Source organism: Ammospiza caudacuta, chromosome Z (assembly GCF_027887145.1).
Source record: "Ammospiza caudacuta isolate bAmmCau1 chromosome Z, bAmmCau1.pri, whole genome shotgun sequence".
NCBI classification, from domain to species: domain Eukaryota; kingdom Metazoa; phylum Chordata; class Aves; order Passeriformes; family Passerellidae; genus Ammospiza; species Ammospiza caudacuta.
This window is the reverse complement of record NC_080632.1, coordinates 4950465-4956464: the sequence shown is the minus strand read 5'-3', so window position 1 is coordinate 4956464 and position 6000 is coordinate 4950465. Positions and strand designations below refer to the sequence as shown.

At 46.3% G+C, this 6000-nt stretch overlaps 1 protein-coding gene across 1 annotated transcript in view; it reads left to right on the top strand.

The window, feature by feature from the left end:
• The first annotated feature begins 849 nt into the window (after positions 1-849).
• Positions 850-6000, top strand: part of ZNF462 (zinc finger protein 462) — an 89003-nt gene continuing 83852 nt past the window's right edge. Inside the window, exon 1 of the mRNA XM_058823946.1 lies at positions 850-1083. The gene's annotated coding sequence lies outside the window, so the exon portion shown is untranslated. The remainder of the gene's footprint in view (positions 1084-6000) is intronic.

Sequence of the window (6000 nt, the reverse complement as noted above, 5' to 3'; positions counted from 1 at the left end):
GCAGCTCCGTGGTTCTAGTCCCTCTCCCAGCCATGCGGAGCTGGAGAAGCCCCGCTGATGTTCCAACACCCAGCCATGCCCTTGCGCTCAAATTGATTTTGCCTCACTCCCCGCGTATTGATTCACCGAGTCTGCACGTAAAACCCTAATTCCTCCCGCCCCTGCCACCCCCATCCCCCTTTCCCTGGCTGGACATAACCCCAGAAAGAATCTGACCTGGTGCTGTGGGAGGGGAAGGGGGGTTGGATTTGGGCTGAGGTGGGGGCGTCGGGAAAAAAAAAAAAAAAAAAAAAGAAAAAAAAAAAGAAAAAAAAAAGAAGTAGCTCAGGACAATGCTTAATAGAAACGAGACTAAATAAAAATGCAGGCTACAGCCGCTTTGTCTTTGTCTGCTTGCCTTCATCACCCAGATACCTTTCTTTGTGAGCCTTGATCGTTAGTTTCCACGGTTTTTAAATAATCAGTCACAAAAGAGGCAGACAACTAGGTGTTGGGAGGCGTAAAAGTTGTTTTAAGTGGAATTATTTATTTTATTTTGCGGCCAAAAAAAAAAGCAACCAAAAAAAAAAAAAACAACGTTTCACCAACGTAGAAGTGATTTTGGTGATAGTAGTGCAAGCTCTCTTTTCTCCCAAACGCTTGTGAGAAACAAAAAACCTGGAGATGACTGCCTTTTATTTCCAGGAGTAGACTTCAAAATACGTGCCAGAAATGGACAATTCGAGTGTCCTTTCTCCACATCAAATGCGAGCTGGAAGGGGGATTAAAAACCAACCACGTGGTAGATCTGGTTTTATACTTTGCAACCTCCAGCTCCATTTATGTTCTTTACCCTGCTCAGGGAAGATTAGCCTCTAGATGGATGTGTCTGAGGGATCACCTCGGGGGCAGATCTGCATGCAGAAACCGGTTTTTGTCATGGCTGGAGGAGAGCTATGACCCAGCAGAGCGCTCCATGCCAGCGGCTCCCCCAGCATCGCAGGGGCTGCTGAGCGCTCCTGCACCGAGAGCTTGGTGAAGGCAACAGCTTGGCAAGGGGAAGATCTTCAGATCTTTCCCCCTTCTTCTCCTCCTCCCTGGCCTGTGAGTGATTCAGTGTCCCAAACCTTAACTTTTTGTTACCACCTTCCTCCTCTTAATCTCCTTCATCTTCAACACCTCCTCCTCTATCACTACCATCTTCTCCTCCATCTGTCTGCCTGCTGGATCTCTCTCGCTTGCTTGCTTTCCCCCCTCCTCTTCCACGTCCCTCCTCTTTCTTCTTGCCTTTTCCTCCTCTCTTTTCTTCTCTTTTCTTTCTCTTTTTCCTCCTCTTCCCCTACACGTTGTTGTTGTTGTTAGAAAGGATTCTTGCACCCCCTGGTGCTCTTGCGTTTTGTGTGGTAGGAGAGGAGATTGTCTTCTTTCTCTCTCTCCCTCTGGTTGCTCATTATTCAGAGAGAGACACAGAGGGTGAGAGAGAGAGAGAGAGAGAGAGACGGATATCTCAGGTCATCTGCAGCTGCAGCAAACCAGTGAAGGAGAGAGAGAGAGAGGGAGAGGGAGAGGGAGAGAGGGGGGGAAAAGCAGGGAAAGATGGCGATCCTCCATTGCTGAGACCTGGCAAGGAGCACATGAGACTCACAAAACAACTTCCACAACAATAACAAGAAGAGCTAGGCAGAGAGGAAGAGGAGAGGAGAGGAGGCAGCAGCGAGAGCAGCAGTGCCGGGACGCTCCTGTAAGTTCTCGCAATTAAAACCCATCTCTGGTTTGGCATTGGAGAGATCATCTCTCGTTTGTGTTGTGTGTTGTGTGTGTGTGTGGTGCGTGTGGTGTGTGTGTCTCTTTCTGTTGTGTGTGCGTGTGTTATTTTGTTTGGTCTTTTATGTCTGTCTTTCTTTCCACCACCTTCCTCTGAAATCCATTCATTCGGTCAACGGAGGAAGGAGGAAGAAAGAAAGGAAAGGAGAAAAAAAAAAAAAAAAAAAAGAGAGAGAGAGAGAAGAGAGGGGAGCGAGAGCGGGGTGTTTTGTTTGAGAGAGAAGTCTCTTGCATGGAGGAGGAGAAGAGGAGGAGGTGCTGCTGGTGGTGGTGGTGGTGGTGGGAGGAGGAGGAAGGCGGTTAATTAATTTTTTGTTGTTGCATTACGGGGGGGGCGGTGGTGGTGGTGGTGGGGGAGAGGTGGGGGGAAATATGGGGAGATAAGTGAGATACCAGCCGAGCTTTCGGGGTGGGGGGTGCCCGAGAGGATATGTGTGTGTGTGCGAGGTCTGGATGGTGCTGTGCGTGTGGACTTGGATCAGAGACGGGAGACACACGGAGGAGAGAAAAGCTCCGTGCTGGCACGACCCAGGCAATCGGGTGACCTCTTTCTTCCTTCCTTCCTTCCTTACTTCCTTCCTTCCTTCCTCTCTCTCTCTCTCTCTCTCTCTCTCTCTCTCTCTCCCTCTCTCCCTCTCTCCTTCTTTCCTTCTTTCTTTCTTCCTTTCTTTCTCCCAGCCACTCTTTCCCCCTCCTCCTCCTCCTCCTCTTTGCTCCTGGTCCCCTCTGGTCGCTGCCCTGCTCGCCCCGGCTGTGGTGCCCCCTCCGCGGCTCTCTGGAGTTGGGATGCGGGGGTCCCCGGCGCCCGGAGCCGGGGCTGGGGGGCTGCTGGTGCCCGCAGGAGGTGCCTTGGAGGAGAGGACAGCGTTCGGCTGGAGAGCAGGAGCCATTACACACGCTTGTGGCTCTCCTTTGAGAGAAAGGAGAGCGAGAAGGGAAGAAAGGAAGGGGAAGGAGCCCACTTCTACTCGCTCAGTTCCCCGATGTCCCTACCTTTAAACCAGGCAAGGGAGAAGGCGCTTTCTCCCCTTTGCCCCTTTCCCAGCCCACCCGGAGCAGGTTTCTCCCTATCTCTCCCCCTCTTTCCCTTTCTTTATCTCCCTTGTCCTCCATTTGCAAGCTGTCTGCTTTGGTTCCAGTCCAGGCTCCACAACACAAAGCTTCTCCTCGCTCTCGCACACATGCACACACACAGTCCACAGGCTTCTTTATGTCTTCTGGAGTAACCTTCTCCTTCCTTCTCCCCCTTCTCCGTGCCCCCCGGCTCCCCTCAGCACTGTGGCTTCTATTCTCCTCACACAGAGAATCCTCCTGGAGCTTCATGTGGTTGTGATCTGATAGGATTCCTTAGGATTCCTCCCTTCCCTTTCCCCTTCACCTCCCTCTCTCTTTTTTTTTTTTTTTTTTTTTTTTTTTTTTGATTGGGGAAGAGAGAAAAAGGCAAAAAAGTTTCATTTGTTTCTCTGGTGTTTGGAAGGGGAGAGACCTCCCAAGTTTTTTTGAGTGCCTCCTTGCTCCTGCTTTTGTGTGTGCGTCTGTGGGGGTCTGTTTGTCTCATGAAGGCTGCTCGCATGTCTAAGAGGAAGTGACTAGTTTGGCAGAGAGCTGTGATCTGAGTCAGGTAAGCCATGTCATGTTCTCTAGCTCCACCAGAAAATGGAGGAGAGAGAGAGAGAGAGAGAGAGAGAGAGAGAGAGAGAGAGAGAGAGAGAGAGTAGACAAAGCTGAGATGGGAAGTGCTCCTAACATTGTGGATGTCTCTCCATGTTTCGAGGCTTTGCTGGGCAGAGGAGATGGCTTAATCATGATTTTTTTACCCCCCCTAAAGGTTTCCCCCCTTCAGATTTTTTTTTTTTCAATGCACAACATTGTGATGGGTCTTCTCTCGCTGTCTTCATGCTATCAGGAAATGAGGATTGGAGGAAATTGCTCAGATTCTCCTTCACACAGAGAAACACATCCTCAGGCTTTTTTACTCTGATGCTTTCATGCAGAGGTCACCTTTCTAGATATTTTTCCTTGGTTAAAGACCACAGGATTTTGGAGGTTGATCAGTTGGCCAAGCAAATAGTGTATATAAGCATATATTTTTAGATTTCTGAAAGCATTTGGAGGTAAGTGCATGCAGGTTGAGGCTGCTCAGGTTCTTCCAGAGTGTATCATGAAATGTCTCTTTTTTTCCTAGGTGATGATGCCTAATTTTTGGGATTTTTAACATCTCATTTTCAAGAGCATTCCTTCTTTTGGATGCGTTTTAAATTAAGATGGAATATTTCTCCCCACTCACTAGGCTTCATTAAAGTGATACTGGCAAGCTTTTAGTAGGTTCCTCAGAGCATCATAACATACATAATTTCTCTTGGAAAAAGCAAAACAGTTTTCACAGCTGTCTTTTTGGTGTCATAAAATACTGCTTTTTCCTGAAAACTTACAGCAGCATTCTTACTGTGATTTTAATGTCATTATGGAAACCTGAGATCTTTAAAGCGAGATAGCAGTTGAGCAGGAATCCGTGTGCTTTGTTTTTAACCCACCTTTTAATCTGAAGCAATTTTGAGTAGATCCAGAGCAGGCCTTGGATCTTTTCCCACCCACTGAAATATGCACAGTAGATGCAATTCCTCAAAAAGTTCAAAATACACCCTGAAATGCAGGAGGGGGACACCGGGGTGCAGTGCTGCTGAGCTTGAAGGCACAACTCCATGGGAAGGTGTCGGTGATGTCCATACATTGATTATTCTGAGGTGTTTAAGGACAAATGTGGGAAGATGTTAAGTGGCAGGATGGGGGACTGGTGAATCTGAATCAGAACATCCTCCCAGATGTGCAAAAAACCAGAAGGAATTTGAGGATTGCAGTGATGGGGTGATGAACTCCAGATCCGTCTTAGAGGTTAAAAATCAATGCCCTTGTTTTATTTTTTGCTGTGGAAGAAATGTTTTAATGTGTAATCTAATACACCTCGGGAGGATATTGCTTTATCAACGGTGCATTTCTTAAGTCCTGGTTGCTGATGTGTCACCCAAATTGTTGAGGTTCTCTGGTTGCCTCCATCTTTCAGAAGAGGGCCATGGAACATACCATTTCAGGTATGTTTAATCTTGTATTTTGACAAAAAATAGAGGCTAACTGCTTTTGGTTTTGGGGTTTTGTTTGTTTGTTTGTTTGTTTTTGCTGCTGTTGTGGTGTTTTGGTTGGGTTTTTTCCCCTTTCCCCGAGGTGATTTTTTTTGGATGGATTTTTCAGACCTCCACACAGGTCTAAGTCAGCCATTGAAGAAAAACTGAAAAATTGCCCACTGACCTTTGCTTATTTGGGTCAGATCCCAAATATCCATCCCCTACACGGGCCGTATGCAGAGCGCTTGTGGTTCAGAGCTGTGAGTTCTCCTCTGACTCCTGGGGAGGCCAGCCCAGTGCTGGCAGTGCCCTGCAGACACACTGCCCTTGAGCGTGGCATGTGCAACCCAAGGACAGCTCTGAGATTTAAGATCGGGATCTTTTTGGGAGGGCCTCTTAACGCCCTAGAAAACCAAACAACGTTGCAGTAGTTTTAATTTTTTTTTTTTTTTTTGGTTGGTTTTTTTGGGTTTTTTCCTGGGTTTCCTCACTGTGAGACTGAAACCTCTTCAGAGAGTTGTGCTCTTGTCAATGGTGCTTCTTGCTGTGGTTCTGCCCAGACAGAGTGAAGTTCTCCTTGCTGTTAAAATTCTAGCTGAAGAACTTTGATTAAAAAAAAAAAAATCCCAAAACAGTTCTACCCACTGAAAAAAAAAAAAAAATCCCAAACAAACAAAATCCCCCAAACCCATTGGTTTTTAAAGAAGCTCCAGAAAGATGATCTTAATTCATGCCATGGTGGTGACATGAATGTTTCTCCTAATCAGGCATAAATTTCTTCATTCAGACAATGGCTTTCAATTGCTTTTGGTTTGGGGCACACAGAATCTTTTATTGGTCCAATCTCTAATAGAAAAAGTAAGCATTGGTAGCTTATTCTCCACTATTTAAATATGCTTTTCTTCATCACTTTTCTCACACCTACTAGACATAGCCTGTGAACCACTGCTTTAAAAATATTTAAAGGATTATTTGATTTCCTTTTACATTTTCACTAGCTTCACACCAGGTTATGTTGTTGAGAAACTTAGGATGTCATGTTTACAATTTCCTTCCATAATTAAAAATATTATTTTTT